This window comes from Corvus moneduloides, chromosome 4 (assembly GCF_009650955.1).
Source record: "Corvus moneduloides isolate bCorMon1 chromosome 4, bCorMon1.pri, whole genome shotgun sequence".
NCBI classification, from domain to species: domain Eukaryota; kingdom Metazoa; phylum Chordata; class Aves; order Passeriformes; family Corvidae; genus Corvus; species Corvus moneduloides.
In genome coordinates, this window is record NC_045479.1 from 60,292,714 (window position 1) to 60,307,121 (window position 14,408).

At 42.3% G+C, this 14,408-nt stretch overlaps 1 long non-coding RNA gene across 1 annotated transcript; it reads left to right on the top strand.

The window, feature by feature from the left end:
* Positions 1-4,863, top strand: LOC116443539. Its single transcript, XR_004239957.1, has 2 exons — positions 1-3,774; positions 4,438-4,863. It is a non-coding gene; the product is annotated as an uncharacterized LOC116443539 (long non-coding RNA).
* Positions 4,864-14,408: the final 9,545 nt, after the last annotated feature.

The following is a 14,408-nucleotide window of genomic DNA, read 5'->3' on the forward strand; positions in this document are numbered from 1 at the left end:
TCCACTGACCAGGACCCCCAGGTCCCTTTCCGTGGCACTGCTTTCCAGCCTCTCATTCCCCAGTCTGTCCGTACATGCAGGGATGGCCTGGATGTTCCAGGTGCAGAATCTGGCACTTTCCCTGGCTGAACTACTGAATGCTGGACATTTTGTCCAGAAGGATACTACGAGAGACAGTATCAAAAGCTTTACCGAAATCCAAAAATATTACATCAACTGGCTTCCCTTGATCAAATAGGTGGGTTACCAGGAACTGTCCCCTCGGGTCCAGCAGCTCTCCATGAGCAGATTTCTACAGCACCAGCAGGAGAGAAGCTGTAATCTTCCAGAAGTCTCCAGACTTGCCTGACAAACACAACACTCACTAGTTTTTATATGTAAGCCCCAAATAAAAATGTGGGACACAGTGCATGAAACAAAAAGCATTCGCACCAAATCCCTAGCCAGCTAGAAGGAATGCTTTTACAGAACAGTGTCACAACAGCTGGCTGTCACAAAAACAACCTGTCTTTTTAACAGCCATCTCAGATGCTGGAGGCATTCTGTATGTTGCAGTTAATAGAGACTCGAGAGAGCTAACAAAAAGCTTTTATTTTTTCCACTGATGGCCCAACACAATCACAGACATAATTTCTCATCAGATCATGCTGTCAAGCTTATCTCTTAAAAGGATTCCCTGAAGAAACGCAACAAAAAGTTCAGCTCTGAGATGCACTACACTGAAAACTGACTTCCTGAGAAAGATGGAGATTTGGTTTGGTTTGTAGATTTTCATTATTGTGATCATCTCTCCATAGTACTGGATTTCATGATAAAAGCTGGTTTATAAATGATTTCACATTAATGCAAAATGCAGTAGGTATGATTAGTAATCTAAGACAGGGTGTCAGATCCAAAGAAGGATTTGCATGGATTTTAGGTATGACATTACGCTTTCAAGAGATTGAATGTTTAATTGAAACACTGTTTAGATTCACAGCACTTTCTCATTCTCTCCTTCAAGGTGTGTTTGCACAATTGTTTGCCAGGATGTTGTGAACTAGATCAAAGAACTGGTCTAGCTTTAAAAAACTGAAGTTTTTGTGTTTCACAGAGAGCAGGAATAATCATAGGATTTTACTGCTTTTATGTTGTTGATACATGGCATACATCAGAAAATGTCTTCCAGAAAATTACTGAGCACTTTGTACATGTGCCCAGAATTCTGCCAGACCAGAACAGGAGAGTAAGCTCCTGTCTTTGCTGACACTCAGAAGTGGGTGGATGAGTGCCGAAATCTCCTGGGGACTTCAGACCAGCCAAAATTCACAGAGAGATGCTGTAGATGTGTTGGTGTAACAGTCTGATGGTCAACAGCCTCACCCAGTTAGTGTGAGGCTAGAGTTGCTTCAGCCCAGGCAGACTGAAATCTCTTTCTCACCTCTCAAGAGAATGGTACGTTCAATAGGGAAAAGATGGATTCTTAAAGGAAATTGGGTTGATGTGCAGGCAAGAATGTAAGAGCCATGGAGCTAGACAGACAGTGAGGCAGAAAAGGATGTTATTCTGTGGAAAAAGAAGGTCAGCCTTATCAATGAGGGTTACATTCTTTACATAAAACTGGTTGCACTAAAAAAAAAAGGGAGTAATACAACAAGCAAATCCTCAAATCACGAATTCTTCCCATCTCAGCTGGGGCTGTGGGGTTGGGCATGAGGGCTTTAGCCTCATGTGGGTTTCAGCAATACAGTGTCCAACCCCTTGTGTTTTTAAGCTCATAAACTAATCTCATTTGTTACTGTTTTGATGCTTTAAACTCTGATACTCTGATATCCTTTGATAATCAATGGATTTTGCAACAGTATTTTGGCAAACGGTTACTATGTGAGTTGAGAAATACACTATCCTGGGCTGAGGTAAATCACCTAGCTGAACATGCAAAAAAAGATCAGCAAATGCAGTTTATAACAGCAGCTTATATAATGTCTGAAACCTTGGAAAAGGAATTATAGTCATGACAGAACCTTTTTTTACAAATTAAGTTTACTTGCAGGTCTCAAGGTTCAGAAATCTTTTCTGTACACAGATTTTTACATTATCAGTGTGCCATGGTGGGGTACAACTTTTTACGAAAAGTATTTCTTCCTGCTGAGAAGACACAAACCCCGAGCCATGACCACGCCAGTTTGCTGAGTTTGCAGATATGTATGGGTAATATAAAGTTGTGACTGTAAGGAATTCTCTAAAAGAGAAGAACAGAATCTGAAAATAGGAATTTAGAAACTATTTGAAATAAGCAGTGTATTGCCATCAAACTTCCTTTTATTCCAAAGGTCATCCTATTACAATGTTGTTAGGTCTCTTTGGAAAGAAGACACTTTCAGATATATTCTTTAGTTTTCTGGTCCCCATATAACATTCCTTCTCCAGCCATTTTTTCTTAACATTCATTTATCTGAATGTGCCTATCTCTGGGCTCTCAATACAGTTTTAGTTATTTCTAATCCTTCCAGTGTTTGATTTGGGTTCTCCTTTATATGTACAGATCCTGATTAGATCCTACTCCAATATCTCAACAAAAGTCACCTCTCGTATACACAACCTCTCCTTGATTGGATGCTGCTATATAGTACTCTTATTCCAGAGTGTCCTGGTCTGCAGTGAGACTTTTAGCCTATTACTTACCTTCTGCTGCAGTTATCTGAAGCTGTAAACTGGGACATCACTATTGACCTCCATGTAAAATCCTTTTGAAATGAAAGTAGCATCAGAATTTATTGATAGGGAATGTACTGGCACCGTGCATTTAATCCTACTGGTCAAGTGTTAAGAGATAAATTGCTTAAAAAGTAGGAAGAGTTACAGTCTTAGCACTGGAGAAGGGTGTGGATGATGGTGATGGCAGAAAGAAGCTGACAAACTGTGAGATGAAGCATTCCTTTCCTTACAGGAAGACTGGAAGCAGTACAGCTAAGGTTTCTAAGACATCACATCACAGGCAGTTTCAATCCCATTACTAATGGTTACTAATGTAACCATTTGAGCTCACATTTTGCATAATTTGACTCTCATTCTATATATATGAATTCCAGCAAACCCACTGCAGTCCTATTGAAAATGCAATTTTAAGAAACACTTTTTTTGAAGTTAAATTTTTCTCTCTATTTTTAAAATCTACAACTTTTTTATGCTTTAGAGCAGGGACTCAGTTTTTGGCAGGAGAACAGCTCCTTTCTGGTTTTCCTTTGGCTGTCAAAATGAAGATCTAACAAGATTTGACTGAAACAGACTCTGGTAGAGTCAGCAGCAACATATGTGAAAGAAAACGTGCTGCTAAATCCAGTGTGCCCCAATGGCTGCGTCTGCAGCCATGAAATAGAGGGTTGTGCCCTGACCTCTGTGCAGGTGCAGGAGTGAGGGTCAGGCAACACATTTAAATGCATTGTTCTAAAATTCAGGGCCCAGCACATGCTAAAAGCCAGTGGCAGTGCAAAATGGGGAGCAGAGGGGGAAAGAAGACTTTTATTATTGCACCATTTGGATTTTTTACATTTGTGTACTTGCAAAGATGCTTTTCCAGGTTACAGTCCTTATGAAGTCCTTGTTACCCTTAAAAGTTATAATCAGTTGGTTACAACATCTGGCAGCATGAAAATCAAGGACTTGGCACAACACTACCCATGACATTCCAGGGATACCAGGGATGCTCTTCATACACTGTATCTTCAAACAAATGTATGCCAATGCAGAGCTGTTTGTCTGTCTGCCAAACAGAAACCTCCTCAAGTGCTGCAGGTAAGCCCAGAGTAACAACAGGCTATCCCTCAGTCAGTTCAGATTTCTGGAATCAGAGTAATGCTCTCTTCCAGCACGCACCTAGCATGTGGTGTACATGGAAGACATATAGAGGAAGAGGAGACCCATCAATTTCAGTCCAAACCTCCTTCATTCTATTGCTCACTTAACAAATTTGATTTATGAGAGTCCATTTCCCTAAAAGGTGGGCAGTACTTCTAAACCAAATCCTTCTACAGATTATATAAGACCAGAACAGCAGTTGTCTATCATTTAATGAAAAATAAATCAGAAAGGCTTTCAGGCTTACTTATGACTACATGCTATTCTCCATCCCTGGAAAAGTAGCAGCTGACCTGGCATGAAATCACTACTTTATAAACTCTCACCTCATCAATGCAAAATATTTCCATCAAATTAAAGTTCCAAGAAGTGGAAGCCATATGCTGTAAGCAGCAGGTTAAAAGCTGGCTTTGCTGTCAGCCCTGACACTGCATTGCCTCAGAGCAGAGCACTGTACAGAAGTGCTTTTTCCGAGTTTGCAAATGAAACTGCAAACAGACCAGGAAGAATCCAGTTGCTGACTCATTAAGTTGGTCAACCCTTTGGATCTGACAGACTATGAATCTGTTAAAATTTGTTTGGTGGGATTTTTTCTGACAGGACTGTACCATGAGGAATGGGCAACTTTGAGAAGGAAATTGGGCCACATTAATTCCCTGTGCAATGGCAAAATACGCTCAGAGAGTGCCTGAAGTTGACTGACACAACATGCCAAGCATGTGGAAGTTGAAAATCAGCACTTTCCATTGCTGGGAAAGAGGATGTAGCCGCAGCACGCTGCCATTTGTATTTGCTTCCTTGCTTATTTCTTTCTGTATCTGTTCTTCAAAAGTCCTACATCCACCCATGTAGATGGATGGGGTTTTCTAAATCTATTTTGTTCTGCTGTATATTAAAATCTGCTGCATTTTAAAATTGATCCTCTGTGAAATGTTTTCTAGAGCTTCCTCTAGAAATTTTTGCAATTCCCTGACAAGCAGCATACTGGCCAGGGTGATAATATAAAACATTAAACGCTCTTGAAAATTGCATTAATAGTGATTTTTGACCCCTTCAAAACATTTGATATGTGGATGTGCTAATCCCTTGGGAAGGTTAAGACTATCAGTAGGAAGTGTTGAACGGTCACTAATACCCATCACAAAGTAATGCCACTGACTTTTAAAAGGCATCTGTAAGTTCAGTGAGGACTTTGCTTTCAATATGACATTAACAACACATGGCCCTGGACATAACTAGGAGGCACTTCTGATAGTGCTCTGGGTGGAAGAATGGGAGTTAAACACACAGGATCTCTTTCTAGCAGCTTTCCAAGGTACCAGGCTATACTAGTGATAGAAAATGTCTGCACCTGCTTCTCTCTACAGCTGCAAATTACATGCCTAAATAAGGCAGATTTGAGCCCATCCCATTTTTTGCTTGCATCAAAAGGCAGGCATTCAGAGGCTTCCTTCAGGTGCCCTCAGTGGTGCACAGTGCTTGGCAATCAGGAGGAGCAGCTGTGCTGCCAGGCACAGTTGCAGAGGCTCTGCCATCAGGGACACAGAGACTTTGTGGTGTGCTGCACACAGCTGGAGTGTGGTCATGGATGGATACACAATATTTAGAAAAGACAGGTGGAGAAGAGCTGGAGGTATCCTGCTTTACATTAAAGAGCTCCTTGACAAATGCAGTGCCCCAGTAGCAAACTGGAGACGAGACCTGCTGAGAGCTGCTGGGTCAAACTCACGGCAAGGAGCAACTGGGGGATGTTGTGGTCGATGAGTACTACAGACTGCATGTTATGAGGAGGCCAGGGGCTGAAGCCTCTGATGTGGAGCCCTAGTCCTCACTGGGGATTTCAGCCTCCTGGTTGTCTGCTGGAAGGGCAGCACAGCACTGGGCAGGCAATCCAGGACGTTATTAGAGTGCAATGGTAACATTTGCCTAACACAAACACAAGAGCAGGGCAGTCATGATTGACTCCTTCATGCTGGCTTGGTTTTGTGCTGAGAAGCAAGGAAGAAGTGGGGGTGAGAGGGGTCACAGAGCACTGCTCAGGCTGTGGGTGGGTTGTCACAGGCTGCAGCAGCCATGAGGTGACAGATGTAGCAGAGCTAGGAAGGTGAGCCACGGAGCTGAGACTCTGGATGAGCAGATTGACTTATTCAGGAAATAGCCTGTGGGAAGCAGCTGTGAAGGGGGAAAGTCCCCAGACAAGCTAATTGGTTTTTAAAGAGAGCTTACTGAGAGTTCATGCATGAACTATACCACTGCGCAGGAGCACAGGAAGCTTCAGCTGACAGCCCATGGGCTGGGCAAGGACCATCCAGGCGAACTACAATACAGGCAGGGAATATGCAGGAAGCAGAAACAAAAAGCACTGCTTAGGAACTGAGGAGTAAAATCAGAGAATGTACAGCCCAGCTGGAACTAAAATTAGTGAGGAACATAAAGGGTAGTAAGGTAAAAAGACATAGCCACAGGTATAACATGGGTCCACAGGTGGATGCGAGAGACAACACAGTGAAGGCTGAAGTAATCAGTAGCTTTTTTCACACTAGTTGGCACATGTGAATTGTGCTGTCTGATCTTTGCACATATCAGCACAGGCTGGGAACAGAAGGGCAGTGGGGAAGAAGCAGTTAGGGAGCACTGAGACGTCTTGTGTGCATTCAAAACCATGGGGCAGGTGGTGGTCACTCAAGTGCATCAATATTGCTGGCCAATGTCATGGCAAGGTCCCTGTCTATCATCCACAGAAAATCATGGCAAGCAGGAGAGGATCCTGCTGACTGCAAGAAGGTTAATTTTACATTTATTTTTAAAGGCAAGACAGGATACAGGGAACTGTAGGTCAGCCTGAGTGATTCCTGAACAGGTCATTCCTTGTTACTCCTGGGACATTTACCTGAGGGAGTGCAGGGGTGCCCTGGATAACATGACAGCTTTGCCCTCTGTGCAAATGGTGTTTGTTCATCACCAAGTGCACACGTGGCACGAGTAGTGCTGGGACCACACTGGAGGACTGTGCGAGACAGAAAGCCACAACTGGTGTGGCCACGTTCATGCTGCCTGCTGGGAGTGGTCCCGGGAGCAACCCATCCCCAGCCACTCCCAGGCTTTGTCTCAGGTCCTGTTGGTTGCTCCAAAACAGAGGCTGAAATAAGCTAAAATTTTGCACTTATACCTTTTATGGATCAGTACTCAACTTCGCTCACTAGTGCTACTTTATTTAGCAGAGCAGAAGAGTCTCTCTGCTGACCATGTAGGCAGCTGTAGCTCCTGCCTCAAACACTTCTGCTTACATGCTTAAAGCAGATGCTGTGAATACCCACCTCGATGTAGGCAACTGGGCATGCTGCCTGTGCTAAGCATTTACTACAGAAAACAATGTCCCTGAGTGGTGCAGTTCCACATGTAATACAGACATAAATGTGAGGTCTTGGCTTACAGAAAGCAACATATGGTATTGTCAATAGAGACTAAAGCAATATGCACTTTATGTATAATGTGTTAATATAAAATATATGAGGTAAAAAAAGGATGGTGCAGTATTCAGTCTCCTCTACAACATTAACAATGCAGTTTAGGATACGTGGAGCTTCTAGCTCTGACAGTAACACATGTAGGTGACTCTAGGTGAACACCTAACACAGAAATGGCAGGTACCTACTGTTAATCAATAGTAGAGGTATCCTCAATATGTCCAAGGGGAGCACAGCCAAACACCTCACAGGGATGTTTGTGTACATGTTTGGGGAAGGTAACAGGATACATTAAGGACTGCATCTTGAGTTGTGCGGTGACACTGGTATTTTTTACAAGACCGTGAGAATGTAAAATACATTAAGAAAGTGTGAAAAGTTTGGCTACACTGAAATGTGTGTGCTCACTCTCAACACTGAAGACTATTAAACTGACATTTTTGTTGCAAATCTGTAGCTGTATGCTAATCTTTGTGATAACTGTGATTTCAGATGGAAACACCTAATAAGTGGAAAGTTAAGTGGTCTGTATTTTTCTAATGGTAAATGGGTGGACTTTCTCTAAGTGAACAAGAACTATTCAAGGAACACAGTTTGGTGAATATATTTACAACTGTTATCAAAGATACAGTTCTGTGAATAATGGGGTGGTTATTTCTTAGGACCAATAGCAAGTGAAGAAGAGTCATAATTGTATTGCCATTTGTCTTATATTCGTCTCTCCAAAACTGGCAATTAGAGAAGTTTGCATTGATAGCACTATTGTAGATAACATAATGTAAGAGTGAGAGAGGAAAAAAAAACCAAAAAGAAACAGAAGAGGTTAAAAATGGCAGAGGAAAAAAAAAAAAATCTTTGAAGTACAGTAGGAAGAAGTCGGAATCAAAAATAACCAAATAGGCCTATGGGCTTTTGGAAACTTTAAAGTAGTGAAGATGGAAAAAAAGAGAGAGATGGGGAAAAGACATGGTGAGTAAACAGGAGGAAATCTAAGTTTTAGACACTTTCCAGCTGAGTTGGGTTAGATCAAGAGAATCAATCAACAAGCAGCAGCTCCTGAGGCAAAAAAGTCTGAACATCAATGGTATTTGAAGAAAAAGAAGAGAAGTAAATAAGCAATTGTTTGTGGCACAATCCCTCCCTCTACTCCCTCTTGCTGTTGGGATTGACATTGCTTTAAAAGCCCAACAGCATGTGTTGTAATCTGATGGTGAAGCTGTGTATCAAAGAGCTTCCAGACTGGTATTTGTTAAGAAAAACTGCTGTGGAAGCACAGGACAGACCTTTTCTAGGTTTCTTTGCAGAGACACACAGTCCAGATGGGTGTTTTTCAGATCTGTCTCCAAGTGTCAACAGTAGGATCTGTCCCAAGCCTTTATGTGAGTTGGGCCCTTTGCAAGGCACGATACAGTTGGTTTTTTCTCTCTAGAGTTGTACCCCAGCCCTGTCTTTCTATGAGGCAGGGACAAGGGAATGGAACCTTCTACTTGGAATCTTCTTTCTCCAAGCATCACCAGCCTTCACCAACTCAGATAATAGCTTGCCTCAGAAACAGCAAGTGCCCTGCCAGCTTGAGAGTTCAACCCATGCCTGAAGGCTACAATTGCTGGAGGATACAGGCTGGCCCAGCACCCACATGCCTTTTTCTTGGAGCCAGTGCAGAGCACATGGGAGCAGATCAACATGGGACCTGTGGCCATTTGTAGGTAAAGACTTACATGCTCTTGCACCAGCCCTTAATGTGGGTGCAAGGTTCAGAGCCCATTGCAGACGGGCAGCCCACCTGGCCTGTTCACATGATGCAAGTCCCTCCTTGGCCTCCCACCTGCCCTTTCCAGCCCTCCCCTGCTGCTGGAAGAGGGTAGGGGACCACCAAACCAGGCTTGGGTTTCTGCAACCATTGTCATTGGACACAGAGATGAAACCAGGATGGGCTTGTTTCTCATGAAGACAGCTGCGAACTGGCCTCTGACTCCTCTACAGGGATCAGCCTCCTCATGAGAAATGGCTTCCCTCGGCTGCAGCTTCCTTCCAGCCAGATGCACTTTGGTCCCCACAGACTGGGCTGTCTGCTGCTCTCCACACAGAAATGACCTCTCCAACAATGCCATTCCTCCTATTCCTCCAAGAGGCACATTTTGCACAAACCGGTGTGCTGACAAATTCTGTTTGAACAGGAAATATTACTTCAGCATCACAATGATCTTTCCATTTTCCCTAATAAGCTTGCTGCGTTTATTACATTGTGTTTTGGGGCCAGCAGAGCCTCAAAACACTGTTAGGTTTTTGAGCAAATAGCAATATTAAAAAACAGATCCTGGTCTGAAAATTTATCATTTAAACAAAAACAGAGATAGGGAAAGTGGAATTTGCAGTTATGTTAGCTAAACTGTCCTTCTTATTCCCCACCAGGGAAATAGAAGGGAAAGTAGATAGGCTGTGGGATGGATTATTTTTTACAGGCATGCTGATTCCTCAAATTCATTCATGAAAAATGGTCAGGGAAGAGAGGCACAGCACTGAAGTACTGCAAAGTACACTGGAACTTTCTGTAGTACTAATGCATCAGTGCCTGTCATTTGAAATTTCTGCATCAGTTATTTGGGAGTTACATGAATGGACAAAAAGGTCATGTTTAGTCATCAAATTCTCGTAATTGATTTGGGTAATAGGGTTCATCAACAGACATCAAAGAAAGTATCTGAGACCTAGGATAAGAGAGGAGATGAGAGGATCCCCATGGATGTGGGAAATCTTCAAAAAAACCCAATTACTGATGAAAGGAAATGAACCTTTTAAAGTAGACCACTGATTTGTTGTATGGGGGAGGACTTCAAATGAGCGATGTTCTTTCCTCACAGGTATTACGTTGTCTGTGGCCATCAAGGCTGCCACTGTCAGCCTCTTCCTGACTGTGATCCTCAGAACACCACTCATTAGACTCAGAGATGTTTGGGACTGGTGCCCTGGGATGGGACCTGACACTATCCCCTATTACACTGGATGTCCGGCTGAAACTCTTCTGGGGATGATTCTAGGTGCTGAGATGCCTGTGTGGGTACGCTGCCCTCTAGAAATCTCTGTTCCCCCTCCCTTTCTGATGCAACATTAAGAACCAATATCCTGTTCTAGCTTTATTTTCTAATTGGTCACCATGGTGTGTTGAACCATTGATTTACAGTCTCTTCATTGATGAAAGGGATGAACTCTCCATTCTAGAGAGACTTTGACCCACCCCTTGAGAAAACAAAGGAATTTATGAAAAGCACCAAAGCAGATCTGTTGCTCAGGAGCAGTATAAATGCCTACTTGAGGGCACACTTCCTGAACTAGGGTGTACTCACACCAGGTTCGTCTTCTGAGCAGCTGAGAATCTCTCACCAGTCTCTGTTAAAATCTTTTTTCTCAACCATTTTTCCCTCCTGAAAGATTTTGTCTCTTTTTAAAAATCTCAAAACAGACAGCTGATTGGCCTGAAGTTGTGTCAGGGGAGGTTTAGGTTGGATATTAGAAAAAGGTTCTTCCCCCAGACGGTGGTTGGGCACTGGAACAGCTCCCCAGGGCAGCGGTCACAGCACCAGCCTGACAGAGCTTTACCTGAACAAAATGATACAGGCCAAATATAAACTTAACTATCCTCCAGCATCCTATGCTAGTAAAACAAACACAAAAGTGTGCCAGCAGTGTTATTAGCTGAGTTTGAGGAACTGTGTTATAAGAGGTTTTGAATGTGTAAACTGCTATAGATCCTGTGTGTTGACTCCATTACATTCAAGGCTTGAAAAACAGCAACACCAATTTGAAGAAAAGTGGTTAGGAAGTTTTGACTGTGAGAGGTAACATCTTTCTGACTAATAATGTTGACACTAAAGTATTACTAATCCTCAACAACATTTTCCTTCTTGATTCATGTAAGAATGTGGTGTTACAGCTGCTATTTTGATATCAACATCTGCCATATGGAGATAACCTAGTGTATGCCAGATACTGGCATGAATGGAAAAGCATTAAAAGCTGATTTAAAATTACAATATATGAAGAAAAAGTGTCAGGTGATATAATTAGCTAAAAAAAAAAAAAGCCATGAAATTCTGACATTTTATTTAAGCATAATGAATTCGTAATGCAAAGCCCCATGACCTTCAATTCAAGTTCAAGTTATGCAAGCCATGTGCAGGTGTGGTGGGTAAACTGAGCATTTTTAGTTACAGAACACACAGACAAATGCCAGAGGAGGCAATTCTGCTCTTTTAGGCTTCCTTGCACTGAGCAGTCAAAGGAATTTTAAAATGGATAAAATACAGTAATTTTTTAGAAAGCTGCCTGATCTCATTTTAAGTCCCTAGACAGTGCATGCATGTCAGAAAATTTACCACACATATGGAAATCTTCATCTATTAGATTGCAGTTTCCAGCTGGAAACTTCACCTGCCAGCTTATGCTTTTGTCTAAAACACAGAGAAGTTGTCATTCCTCATTCTCACATGTAAGCATTTATACAACATTATCCATCACCTTCAAAGGTGAAGAAATTACACTACTTACATTTCATATTGAAAGATTTATTTTAAAGTTTCGTATTTTTTCTGGCTTTAATTATTTCTGGCAATGACACAATTTTCAGTCCATACACATGGATGTATTTCTTACGTATAAATGTTTTTCCACTGTTTACATTTCTGTCTGAAGATGACACTGAAAACATGTTGGGAATCAGTATAGCCAAGAAATTGTGAATAGGTATGTAGCTTTAGCAGCATTTTAAGATAATATTTAGCTGTGAAGTAAAGTAGTGAAAACATGAGGACCAAGCAGCTCTAAACAGGTATTCTTGAGCATCTATCCAGCAGTTTAAATGTCCTATGGAAAAACAGGGCATGCTTATGACACTGGATATCTCACTGTCATGCCCCGTAAGAGGTACCTTACTGTAAACCTTTCTCCTGTGTGCTTCATTTCACCATTTAAAAGTGTTGTTTTGAATGAAAGGCTAAAAAAAGGAATCAGCACTAAGATTTGAAGCCCGGAACCTCTACCTTCACAACTGACAGCCTTCAAAACCCACTGTGCTGGCTGGTTGTTATCACAGGGACTCAGTATGGAGCCCTAGCTACTCCCAGGGGCTGGCAGTAGACTCAAGATAGTGCCCAAGGGCAGTCAGACAACAGACTTAGAGCCTACTCCTAAGTCTGGCTTGGCTTTGGGGGTTAGAAGGAAGTGCTACACCTACAATCTATACCCTTTTCCTTAAAGAAGATCCCTACCACAGCATATCATTTTCCTTTACCTCGTGCAGTACAGCTGTTGTGGCTGGCAGGCTGGGAACCAGGGATGCTGAGCTCTTGTGTGAATTGCAGCATTCCTATGCAGTTGCTAAAATTATCATAAGGACAGAAAGGAAGAGAATGGAAATAGCAATTGACAGCTTACAGTTCCCCAAATGCCGATCAGAATTCTGTGCAACGCAGAAGAACACTCCTGAAGCCCAGTGCATTTCCCTTGCTGGACATCAAAACCCTGTTACAAACTGAAGAATTATGAGGGTTTCTGAAAGAAAAGGCAGCAACAGCCCTTGGAACTTAAATCTATTGCTGGTACTGATCTTCCCATCTTCACTCCTCTTCCTCCACCTTCCTTAATAAATGCTTTAAAGCATTCAGTGTTTGAACACACAAAGCATTACATTTATACTGAAGTCACTAGGATTATCTTCTTTACAGCCAGAACTGCGGCAAGGGCTCTGTGGAAGCAAGCTTTCAGACACCGGAGAACATTACCCACAGGATGCCAACAAAAGCACCTTCATGGTACATAAACCCTCCTCCTAACCTCCTAAAGGAGACTTCACAGTGTGTTCATAAAGGAGAGATCTGGCTCTTGCAGACAAGCTGAGGGATCTATTTCAAATCATAGGACTTCTGTATGATGACCTGCTGTTTCAATCTCTTTTATAGAAGGTAATTTCTAACTCACTACTTTGAAGCATGTTTATCAAACAACTCAAACAAGGTGATTTCACAGAGGAACACCCTCTGTCTGGTTTGCATTCTCTCCAGCTATTCAGAGCTAGCACTTTGCTGAACTTACAGTTTACATGCTTTGTAATCTTGTTCAGCTTCTTTCAGGCAGCTATTAGTGACAATTAGTCCTTGTCAGCCTCAGGCATAAACCCAACACCTGCTATGCATCCAGATGCTTCCTTGTGCCTTCATAGGCATTTCTGCCTTCCACATTGGGCTGACACCAATACTGTTCACATCACGTAGCTACAAAAATACCTCAGGAAATAAAATAGGCTTTCAAGTAATATGTTTGCAAGGAACAAAGAGAAAAGCCAAGTATAAAAAAAAAGCCATGTTTCTTCTCCCATTTTTGAATTAATGTTTTTCTTCAAGGGAGAAAAGTATTGATAGGAAAACTTTGTGAACATTGCTTGCTCTTAAGTATGCCCACCAAGATATGGATTGTGTATTCCATCCCAAAATCATACACTGCCTTCTAAGTGCCTCACCTTCTGAACATTGGGAGCACAGAGAAATAGAGGCAATAAGGTGCAAGTGCCTTATGTCCCAGCCTCCTGGAAACCCAGGAAGACTTCTGGTGAGAGGAAGGGATGGCCTGAAGGTCTTATAGGAGCCAGTGGCTGATCCCCTATGGGCAAATGTCCTGTGGAGGCATTGCTGATGACACATGAAGTACATCAGCCAGGCATCTTCAGCCCAGGGCTTCAGGGCCTGGGCCTCCCACTGGACTCTCCTATATGCTTCTCCTTTGCAGTACACCTTCCAAGACCCAATACTGCCTGGTCTTTTGCCATTTGCTGTATTAATAGGATCATTTCTGTGGAAGGGACCCTGTGAAAGCAAAGGCTGGTTTGATGTGGGGTTGGAAATGTCTGTGCAAAGAAGTGTATATTCTAGCTTTGCAGTAATATAGCTCTAGGAATTAGATGTTTTTCAGAATAAAATATCCATAGTTATTTGTGGATAAATGGTAATGAAAATCTTGCAGCAGTGACTGAGTATCTTTAGGTTTCAGTTTCTGTTTACGTAAACTATTTCAGCCTTACTAGTTGCTTCTCAAAATCTGACAATTTCAAAAGCA